General features: G+C 33.3%; 1 protein-coding gene across 1 annotated transcript in view; it reads left to right on the forward strand.

Moving 5' to 3' along the window:
- LOC129226627 (uncharacterized) overlaps positions 1-12726 on the forward strand; it is a 351739-nt gene that overhangs the window by 107405 nt on the left and 231608 nt on the right. The window lies entirely within an intron of this gene.

The following is a 12726-nucleotide window of genomic DNA, read 5'->3' on the forward strand; positions in this document are numbered from 1 at the left end:
GACGTTATCAAAAGCCGGAAGCAAAGAATGCTGTTACTACACCCTTTTTTTTCAATTCTCATAGATAGATTCCAGTTTGCCACTATTAAAACTAACTACTTCCTTGTGTAATTTAACAAAAAAAAAATCTAAAAAGGAAAGTAATAGTAATCTAAACTACAGGAACAGTAACAATAATAATAGTAATAATAATAATGATAATAACTACAACAACAATGGCGACAACGATAAAAGTAATAATAATAATACTAATAACAACAGCAATGGCCACAATAACAATAATAATAAGGAAAATAATAACAACAACAGCATCAACAATGACGACAACGATAACAACAATAATACTAATAACAATATTAATAGCAAAAACTACATCAACAATGACCACAACTATAAAAACAACAATGACAATTTTGATAATAACATCAATGATAGCAGTGATACTAGCAATAGTAATAATGAAAATAATAATAATAATATCAACAGCAACAACAATGATGACAAAGATAACAACAACAATAATAATTATAATAATAATAATAATAGGAATAACAATACTACTACTAACAATAATAATAATAATTATTATAATTATAAAGACAATGATGATGACGATTGACAGCTGGGTGTCTCTATGTAGGTTCCCGGTCAAAAAAAAAGAAAAAAAGTTCCAATCAATTAAATAATGATTTTGCTTAGAATAAAATTTCTTTTTTAAGAGGTTCTATTAATACTCTATAAAATGGAATAATTTGTGATAAAAGCACCTAGAAAACACATTTTAACGAAGATTTTATTAGTTTTTTGGTTTTTCCCAATTGACATGTCTAGTTAGATCTTTTTTGAGCAGGCAAATACAGTATCAATACGTTATAAGTAATATAAACTAGCTCTTAAAGCTATAAAATATGCAACAAAACATCGATTTTAAGCAACTTCAGAACGTCATTTAGAACCAAACATTTCTCGTTCTTCACCTTTCCTCTCTGCATTCTGTTTACTTTTCAAATTTCCTACTTGTTTCTTCGGTGTATTGGTGTTGTTATTGCATCAGCATCAGGAGTGTGGTATCACAAAAGAAAAAAAAAAGATGCTCTATGATTATTAAGAGCATTGTGACTTGTTCAAAATACATAATTATTCAATAATTCGCATAATATATAAATCGAAAAATATAAATGCCAAATTATCAGACGTTTAAATAGTAACATGCAATCTGATCTTATTCCTCTTTTTTTTTTTTTTCGTAAAAAATAAAATTCAACTCCAACTTCAACCTGAATTTCTATTTTAATCAACCTTAAATGATTTTTTTTTTGTGACGTTTGTACGTCTTAATGTACGTGAAATTACATGAGAGCTAAAAAATCCATTTAGACCGTACTCGAGTTCATTTTGGTGAGTTTTTACTTTTGTACATTCGTGTGTGCGTATGTACGTGTATCGCATGACCAAAACCAGTTTGTCGTAGAAAGTTGAATTTTCGCACGTAGAACTTGTACAGTGTTTAGTTGTGCCACGCTCACTCTTTGGTGATAGTCGTATATTTCAAAAGAGCCTCTACTCGTCTTTCGTGGCACATTGATTTCTTGTTCTTTTCCTTATCAAGATAGCTTCCAAGGTGATTAATCCATACCTCAATCCATACCCTTGTAGTTAGTGTCTCACGCTAACGGGAGACATACTTTCTAGTTTTCTAATATTAGTTTACAACTTAATTGTACTCAGTTAAAGAAAATTTATAATCACGAACAATTTCAGTTTCCATACTTTAAAGAGAGTAATTTTTGAAAATATACCATTTATTAAGGCGGGAGGAAAGTAAAAGTTTAGCATAAAACGAAAATAATGAAAGTAAATCCAAACTGAAGTCTTATGATAGCATAGGTTAGTAGTGATTTGGGGATAGTTTATGCGCCAAAAATTTCAAGTTCAGAGACAGTTTGGCAAGATTCCCACAGAAGTCTATGTTAAGCATTGTCAACACTTGTATCGTCAGTCCCTGTGAAACTCGATCCCCCATCATCTCACAACAAACTAAGACAGTAAGTATTGAAAATGTTTTATCTTCTCCCTAAGGCATTTTTAGTTATTTCCTTTTACATATACTAGTTAGTTTCTGTTAAAATTGTATCTCCTAAAACCCCTTTTTTACCTAAACGTATGTCTTCAACAATTATACACTTCGAACAAATGTTATCAAACAAAGAAAAATATTTTTCACTTGAATTGAACTCAAATGCAAAAATGTATATTAAAACAATATACATTTTCGTCCAATTTATGTTGTATATGTGTAAATTATTTGTATAACGTAAACTAAGAATGAGTTAACAAGTTGTTACCTTTAGAGTTAAAACAAAATAATTTTGGCTCTGAATGTAGGGGAGGGTGGCCCAAAGTGGGTAGGTTTTCGAAGAACGCTTGAAAATTGTAGTTTTTGGATTTTTATAGCAACAATTAAACAGCAACAGTATTTTTTACAGCAACAAAATAAAAAATGATTTTTGAATTATTTTAAACCCAACATTTATTTATTATCAATTTTTACAAACATTTGAAAAACCCGCTTTGCCTTACCTGGGAGCCCAAAGCGGGTAAGCTTAACTAATTGAGGTTTGGTACATTTGCCAATGAAATGTGAAGTTATAAATGATTAAAATAGTTGACTAGCTACCTGCCATTATACACTGCTCAAAACAATTAAAGAATATTGTAAATTTTTGTGAAAAAAAGGTATTAGCAAATTTTTTTTTTGCATAGAATAGAAGAAAAGAGTTACAAATGCAAATTCTTCTTAATTTCAAGAGTCGCAGTATGCAAATTTTGAGTTTGACGTCGAAGACGACGTCTCAGTGGCGGGGAATGAGATTTCACTCTTAACTTGTTGTAAGACAAAGCAGAAAATGATGATCGACATTCGGTAAGCGAGTTGTTTCGATGAACGCGATGTCTCAACGAACTCATTTAACGGAATCAGAAGCTTCTAAAGTGGTTGGCAGGCTAGACGGAAGCCAAACACAAGCCAAGGGAGCAAAAGCTATTGGAGTTTTGCAAAGCATGATTTCTACGAGATCGAAACGGTTTTTAGAGACTGGAAATGCTGACCGAAGATCAGGGCAAGGTCGCAGACGGTCAACGACGCTCAACGAAGACCGTTATTTAGGGCTCTGAAGCACCGAAGTATGAATGCCACCCCACTACACAGACACCTTCGCACGGGTACTGACTCCTCAATTTTGACACAAACTGTCCGAAATCGCCTTCACGCTCTAAGTCTGTATGCTCGTCGACCAATGATCTGTGTCACATTAGCTGCGAGAAACCGTCGCGATACAGGGAGTGGGTAACAGAGCATGTGAATTGGAGAAGAAATGAATGGAGCAATATTTTTTTCTCTGACGAGTCTCGTTCTTGTCTTTATCCATTTAATGGCGTATTTTCATCTGGAGGGAGCTTGGCATTAGAAACAATCCAGCGTTCGCGTCCGAAAGTGTCAGATTTGGTGGTGGTGGTGTGATGGTGCATGCTGGCACCTCCATTGATGGGATCACCGAGCTGCATGTCATTCCGAATGGAACTCTGACTGGCCGTCAAAGTAGGGATGAAATCCTCACACCTATTGTAGTCCCTTACCCTGCAGCAATTGGAGGTGACTTCATGTTAATGGACGAAAATTGCAGACCACATCGTTCTTTCATGATAAATGATTTTCTTTTGGCGGAATCATACGAATGGAATGGCCAGCATGTTCTCGAGATATGAATCCAATAGAACATGTTTGGGACATTCTAGTCAACGAGTTTTTGGACGCCTACCACCTCTTCGAACTCTCCAAGAACCATAAAGAGCGCTTCAGGAGGAATGGGTCAGAATACCCCAGCCCCTCATTAATAGCCTCATTAATTCCATGCCTCAGAGTTTTACATTGCTGGCCGTCCGGGATTACCATATCCCCTACTAAAAGCGATTTTCTTTTAAGAAAACCCCAATTTTTTATCGCTTTTCATACATACAAAGTGCGTTTTTTCCCCTTTTGTGCCCAAAAGTTGAAAAAAAGTATTTTTTCCTGTCATACGAATGTAATTTTTGTCTCAAATAGTTTACTAACGCATGTCGATAATGTATTCATCATCCAAAAAGTTCTCCAGGTTCAAAATCAATCCAAAACCTCTATATCCTTTAATGTTTTTGAGCAGTGTATAAAAAATATAAAACAGTTGTACCTATCCAATTTAAAATCAGCACATTTGTTTATAAAACATAAGGAAACAACTGATTAAATTAATAGTCTAGTTAATTGGCATTCTAAAAAATAACTTTTTAAAGTTATACTTATCCTATTGAAATAGAAAATCTAAGTCAGCACACGAGTCAAGAAATTATAAATAAATATATGATTAAATCCTATACCCGCTTTGCCCAAAGGCACGTTTTTTATTTCAATACTTAGAACCTTAAATTTAAAAAAAGAAACAAACGAAATGACTATCGTAGTTTGTAGTTGGATGGTGTCAGAATAACGTATTATTATTGACAATCAAAAAAATAAGCTGGTCTTCGACTAATCACAAGTTACAAAACTTCATTTATTTTTCAGAAATGTATCATTTTTTTATTTTAAGCATGGTCTAGCCGTGCCGCTTCACTGTTGCTTTGTAAGGACTGATAAAAACTCGGGGGTGTTCATGTAAACACGACATACGTATGCATCGCCGCTTACACACCATGGGGGGTCATACGAAGGCCTACTCGCTTTGGGCCACCCTCCCCTATATGCACATGCACAAGATGAAACTGCAAGCGCAGAGCAAAGTTTTTCTTTTTAGCGGTAAAAACGCTCTTATTTGATATGAGGAGTTTTCAAGCGTTATTGATGAATTATCGATAACTTTTCAGAGTGAGTATAAATGCACAATTACAAAAAAAAAAAGAAGAAAGAAAAAAATTAAAGTTTGCAACTTAAAGATCTAGTGCATTTTAACGTTAAACTTCGAAGAACTTGTAATGAAATTAAGCGAACCCCGATCATTACTGAAACTTTATTGAGTAACTTTTATGTTTTCTACGGCTTAAAATGAAGTTTGATTAACGTTTCACTTGTCAATATCAATGTAACGCTTTGTTTGTTTTTAAAAACCATTATTAAATATTTATACGCACTGTTATTTATATTATGCAATGTTTGATAGGGCGAGAGGGACCAAAACGGTACAACATACTACAGCAGTACGTTACATAATAATAATTTAGTTATTGTGTAGTATTCGTTACACTATATTAAAAGTAGAGATACCCCATCTTTTAAAAAGATGCTAAATTGTTATATAAATTCAATGTACAGAAATGTAAACAGTAGTTTGATTAGGAGCCTGAAGACCATAGGAGTTTCCAGTATTTAGTCAATATGTTTAGACGCTAATCAAATTGCAACGTGCCATTCTGAAGATTCTTTGTGGTGGATTAGAGAAGTGGCTTGTGGCGACGAACCGAATTCCTTTTATGTAGTCACGACTGATTCCGTCTTCTCCTAATGGCAATGATTTTTGTTTCAATCTGTTCCCAATTTATACGAAAATACAATGTGGGACGCATGACATTATTTCAGTATGTTTCCCAACGAATTTGGAGTTTAAATTACATCTTTCATAGCATATTAACTGCGTCGCCCACAATCAACCTCGAAAATAAAAAGATGTGTCAAGTGACGCGCGTTCAACAATCAGGCTTGGAAAAAAAACAAAAAAAGAAAAGTAACATTTCCTGACAGATATCTCGCCCCCCCCCCCCCCCCCAATATTTTTCATTGGTTTTCGAATGAATCTAGACAATCGGATAATTATTTCGGGTAGGATAAGACATTTAATGTCATTTTCGGATCCTAAAATTAAAATTAGAACTGTTCTGTACTTTTTTGGCAGTCGAATACTCCCCCACGGTCCTTCATGGGTGGGGTGTCCAAGTCTTGCCAAATTTGGTTGAGATCCGACGTAAACTGTGGATTCATATAAGGAACATACATACATATATATTTTCTATTTTATTTATGTAGATTTAACTTTAAGACGAAAGTAGGGTAACGACGCATGCCGAGCAATATCTCACACACAAGTAAGCAGAATAGAATTAAAAACTTGCGATTGGTAGCAACATATAGCAAACATCGATGTAAGCACTAGAAAGGATATAGTCATCGTTGGAAGGAAATTTTAAGTGTCTTCACGTTATTAGCTTGCAATTGTTTTATTATTAAACTCTAGAACATTTTATTTGAAGGTGAGCGTACGCACGTATTTTCAAACGTAAATTTACTCATTAGGTCTCTGAAAGTGTAATGCTTTTATTATTTTGTTTACTACTTTGTGCACAACTGGTAGAGTAACCTTTCCAAGCAGGTTAATAATCCTTGTTTCACATTAATTCGCATAGTCTTATCAGGAATTCTTCCAAATTTTCTTTCTTTAGGTTGACAATAAATATTTAGCTCAACTTGAAGCCAATCCAATTCATAAACTTTCTTACATAGCTTTCTGTGCAAAGTAAAGTTTCTATTTTTTTAACTCATTAAAATAGTGCAGCATTTAATCCGACGCATATCTATCGTTTCATTCTTTCGTTACGTATCGTATTTTATCTTGTTATTTGGAAAGTTTTAAATGCTCTAATGCTATTTTCTTTATAAATATTAAAACTAATTGCTCAATCATCAGAAAAGTCTTACCAGCTTCTTAGAGCGATAGCAGAACTAAATACGCAATAATAACATAGTGTTACGGAATCCAAGCTTTGTGTGAGCAAGTTAAAATCAGCCCGTTTTATAGCACTTCCTTTACAACCTACTGAACGTCAAAGGCTGCAAAGCAGTACAATTGAATAAAGGAATGCACTCTGGGCGGTTCACACTTAAATAATTAACACTGAAATGCCAAGTAAACATTCTCAAATTTTCCACCATTTTCTTTAGATATGCATGAATTTAATTAGTGAGGACGGGTGTTATTTAGTCAATATGACGAAATTTTTAAACAAAAGCAATCTTACTAATAATTCGCAACACTTATAGCGTTTTAAATTGAAAATACATAATTTAGGTAGTTGAGAAAAGCAATCAAAAGTGCGTGATTTAATTTTGGAAAGATAGTTTCAATAGTTAATGTGACGAAATTTTTAAACAAAAGTACTATAAGTGTTACGAATAATTCCAAACACTTATAGTGTTTTAGAATTAAAATACATAATTTAGGTAGTTGAGAAAAGCAATAAAAAATGAGTGATTTACTTTGGGAAAGATAGTTTCAACAGTTATTCTAAATATGCTATCAGTTCATTTTAATTTCTAATGGTTACAGATTAAAGGCAAATGTCGTGTATTACTACATCCTTTGAGTTTGAAAACCTGTATTGATAAAACTACATTTCTATACTGGGTGTCCTCAATGGCCCCATTGGGGAGGCAGCGAACAAGCAAGCATTATACAGGAACATATGGCCGCAAAAGCAATGATTACACGCTACATGTAAAGCCAAAAACTGATGGATGCGAAACAGGTTACAAATTTACTATACAAAAACGATTTTACTCAACGTTTTCGTTAGGAAATGTTTAAAGCCGTTGTTAAAATTTGCGGCCTGTAGCTAAAATGCACTTGTGTATGCAATATAGTTGCTGGCCGAAAATTTTATAACAACGGCTCAATACCTTTATTAAGAAAAAAGAAAATGTTGTGTGAAATCGTCTTTGTGTGATAAATTTGTAACCTGTTTCGCATCCGTCTGTTTCCGGCTTCGTGTGTATGTAGCGCGTAAGCATTGCGCTTACGGCCATTTGTTCCGGTATAATTATTGATGATCATCGTGTTCTCTACTTCCACTACAATTTTTTACCCAGCATTGGGGGACATCCTGTATAAATAATGAGTTATAATCCGATTTTCAGTAAAAGTTACACAATTGAATTTAGAAGAAAGCGAAAGTTACTTTGTACATGATATTTCAAAAACAGAAAAAACCTTAACTCATTTATTCCATAGTCTGAAACTGAGTTTAAAGACACAGTTTTTCAGTTTCTCACGAATCTGTCAAAAGCGGCGCGGAAATTGGTGCTCATGTAGTTTGAGAAATGCAACAATTTAGAAAGTGTAAATTCTTTGCGTTCATTTAAACGCATTGAGACAAATATGTCTTTCAATACCATGCCGACTTGCGTTTTGCACGGCGTACATTCCCCATCAGAGCAACAAGATGAACAATTTGTTTAGAAGCGCCATGTTTTTCTTAATCCTGCTCTAGTGTCAACACATCAAACAACTTTTTTATTTTCGATTCTAAAGGTGAATGTAAAATATTCTTTCCCTTTAGTTTTTGCAATTTGAGTCCCTGGACCTGAACTCGGAGCCGTAGCGGTTTTTAGACTGTTGCCTTTCGCGCAGACGAATTTATATTCATTCCTGGAATGGGAAGTATTTCACGCATTTTCCGTTACATGCTAAAATGTAATCTATAGTCCTGAGTCTTTCATTCTAAAAGGGAAGAAACTGGACAGAGACCACCATAACTACTTTAGCCCGTCTACTTACGCCATGAGGAAAAGTATACTAATCACTAAGACTTCATGCTAAGTGCTCGTGTGTGAGAGAGAAATGCATCAAAACTTATTTTTAGCGTCTGACAAAACACGTACAGGCATTTAAGTAAAGCATTTTGCACAAAGCTTAAACTACTCCAGCTAGTATAAGGCTTAAGTAGACGAAAAAAACCAAAAAAATATTATAATATAAAAGTTTGAAGTTAAAAAAAAATACATCATGAGATAATTGAACCGGAAATATATATCGGTACATTGCTTTTAATTTACGCAATGAAATAGCCACTGTTCGATCGTCGTATTCAGCAGCCTATTCGAACCTCCATCAGCTCATCCGCTGTTTAAAGCATTCTTCAACAAATAAAAAGGCGTTAACCTGAATACTTAATAAAAAGGCTTGTAAGTAAAGTTTGTTAACTAAACATAAAAGTGAGGGAACGTCCGATATCTCAGCAAGTAAAATGTATAACCGAGAAGGAAACATGCCTCTTTTTCACACAGAATTGTGTTCTAATTGTGGTGTATCGAACCTATCGAACTCCGCTATCGTAATTGTAATGACGTCAGAACCACTGACGTCACTGGGGAAAACATTCTCTCAGAACAGAGCAGATCGAAACGGACTCCGGAGATGTGCACATTGGCGACACACTCTGTCTTGTGTATATTATTATGTATATAGTTAATGTAGTAATTAGAATAGTAAAGTCTAATATTATAATGTCTGAATGATCAATTATCATTTACATGTCCCAGGCGTAGGTTCCATTAAAGGAACCATAACATTAATCATAGAAACACTGTGCCCATGTCTGATTAAGAAAAGGAAAAAAAGCTGTCAGTTAAAATCTGAATCTTTTCCATCATCATTTCCGCTGTTAATGAAAGCTTGAGGAATTTCCCTGTCTTTGTTTTTTTTAACCTTTTTAGTGATTTTATTCCTCATCAAGAATTCTTCTAACTTTATTGTTACACTGAGTAACTAAAGATTCCATTTATCGTAAATGCATAATTGAACGTTTAATCCAATTAATTGGCCAATGGAGGCAGATGTTTAGTATGCTTATCTAAACTGATCGCATTTAAAACTTGGTGGGATTATAAACGACAATAATTCACAAAAGGTTTATGCATGGGGTGGATATAAATATACACTACGATTTTCGTGTCAGAGAATGTTAATTAATGACCAATTTATTCATTTTAACCAATTAGAACAAATTTGCAAGAGCTGTCTTTGCGGTATTATTCAAAATATGTTGCAATAAGTGTTTGTTTCAAACGCGATTAAAATAATTGTGATATGCAGCAATATTTATTCAAAAGAATGATCAATTTAGTTGCTGCTTGTTGACTGCTATAAGAGACTTTTTTTTCCCCGCAACAGTAGCACATAAGTAACCGTAGCATTGCATGGCTAAATGTATTTATGGATTAATTGTTCCGACCGATCTATTTATCATCTTGCTATTTCTTTCTCTTATCTTTGTAAACGCAACTGTTTTTTCTGATTGAACATGTTCGTAATTTTTTTTTTTTTCTGCGACTGAAGTAAAAATTTTATTTTCTCTTTCAAAGAAACAACGAAAATAATACATGATTATTTTTTTTAGAAAAGTGCTATCGATTCAATTTTTAATCTCGGTAAAAAAAAAAAAAAAAAAAAAAACTCATGAGTTTTTCAATGAAAACTGTTTAAAGTTGGTGAAACTTTGCATCTAGGCAAAGCTTTAGGGAATAGCTGCATTTTCATGTGTAATTCCCGAAAAAGTGCAGATGCAAGGCATAAAGTTTGAAGTGATGAAAAAATATATTTTAGAGTTTTCATTAAAGTTTAGAAACGTGGAAGAAGTGAAGGAGGAGGGGGGGAGTGAAATGGTAAAATATTTTACCCCGATTGAGCGCCACCTATCTGGCAATATTTTGATTATGTTATTAAACATGTTGTTGATTCAAGTCAAAGTTACTTCTGAAGATCAAAATTTATAATAAATAAGCCATTTTCAAAATTTAGTACTGATAATATGATACTGTGGGATGCGTACATCAAAAATTATTTTTGTTTTGTAACATGAGTAATTCATAGTTATTACTATTTCAGATAATAGTGAAGATCTAGTGATATTCTGTGTAGTATTTATTTGTAGAATATCAAGCCCATTTTTACTTTAATTGTGCAGTGCAATACCCATTAGACAATTTTTCATGTATATATAGTTTTTGTCTTTTTAAAGAACCTTAGCTAGTTTTTTTAACTACATACACGTAATGCAGTAGCAGTTCCCATATTTCTCACAGCATCGTCTGTAATGCAGGGATTTGTACTAGGGATTACATGTGTTGCCACTTCGAACCTATTTAAGCTCAAAATGATTATTTTTTTCCTTTTTTGTGTCAAAAGTAAACGGTTTTAAATTCCAAGTTCTGTGTTCAGACCGGTAGTTTATTAAAAATTTTTAGAACTCGTAACTAAATAAACAAAAAAAAAAAAAAAAAAACTAATAATAAAAAATCGCAGATTGTTTCGTAATTCTGCAAATGAATTTCAGAGCAATTAACTTGTTAAGTGAACAAAGAACAAACGGAAAAGTAACATTTGAGCGAAACCGTGGAATATTTATTTAACGAACTATTGATTTCTTCTAATAAAACATATTAAAAGAGAACAATTGTCAAATCGATTGTTCTACTGCGAATAAATGCATCGTTAATTGAACCATCTAAGTACGTTTAAACGAACAAGGTTGAAGAAAAGGTTTCTTCTGACATTTATCGATTTGAGTTATTTGATGTCAGGGTTACTGATGATTTGCATCAATTACACAGCGTGACATTCTAGAAATTCCTCATCAGTCAAAGTGGTACATAACTCGAAGAAATAGTCTGAATTCTTTTCTCATGTTTATCTATAAGTATTTTCGTTTTTCTCTAAATATACGTTGCCTTCAAATTGACTGATTTCTTTTAATCTTGTCGTCTGTGTGTTTGTTGAAATTTGATAAACTAGAAGAGAATTTTTATCAGACTTGCATTGTAAATATACACCATTACAGTTTATTAAGTACTAATTGTGTCACCCGTCTTTACATGGTCTACCTCAAAAATAAAAGTTATGTCAACTTGTCAAGTGACGGAAAATCAAAAATCAGACTTAAACAAATGAAAATAAATTTAAAATTTCCCAACAAATCGTGGAGGAATTACAAAAAAGGAAAAAAATTACACCCCGCCCCCGACTACAGGAAAATCCTCAAAAATAAACGCAAGAATTTTATTTCTTATCAATCATTTTATTCACGCTAATTAGAACTGATCTCGTGGCAAACGATACAACATACAACAATTCCGATTTAACATTGATGTCCTTTTACTTAAATACCTATAACTTTTCTGTTGGTGATTTTACAACTTTGGAGGGGAAAAAATACACCCCAGAGGTGTTTTTTCATGAGCTTTCGAATGAGACTGAAATTAAGACAATCGGATAACTATTTTGGGTAAAAAGAGAAATTTAAGTCCATCTGCGGGTCCAAAAATTAAAATTCGAACGATTTGGTACTTTTTTGGTCGAGATCCAACGGAAATTTCTACAGGGAACAAGCATACATACATATCGTCGCCTCAGAGCAACAGTAGAATATCTTAGTGATAATTCCTGGGATTAGATGTCTAAATGTTGCTCTGAGGCGACGATATATACATATGAATTCTTTGTTTTACTTATATATATTCTTTGAAAATGCATTTTAGACCTCATTTTTATCCGCATAAACTCTCGGTATTTCCCTGCATACACAATCACTTGTGTGATATCTGCAACTTTGCTCATTATTTGTGCTCAGTAAAAGATGCAGAAGTCCAAAATAAAGGAAGATACTTTCTTTGTACTTTCTCCAAAAAAGTATTTCTACATCTTTCAACGTTTGGCTTCATGAAAGAACTAAAGCAGAGAGTTGCATTTCACTTGTTCGTCAATTTCCCTTCCAATTCATGAAGAAATGCAATATTTTTGGCTGCGGCAGAAAAAAAATGGCGTATTTGTAAAAAAATCCAAAACATAAAAATACTTACAGAGCAAATTTAATTATTTCCTTAAAACGTGAATGGATTGATAGATGAACATTTTGGAGATTTGAAGAGCT

This window comes from Uloborus diversus, chromosome 7, assembly GCF_026930045.1.
Source record: "Uloborus diversus isolate 005 chromosome 7, Udiv.v.3.1, whole genome shotgun sequence".
NCBI classification, from domain to species: domain Eukaryota; kingdom Metazoa; phylum Arthropoda; class Arachnida; order Araneae; family Uloboridae; genus Uloborus; species Uloborus diversus.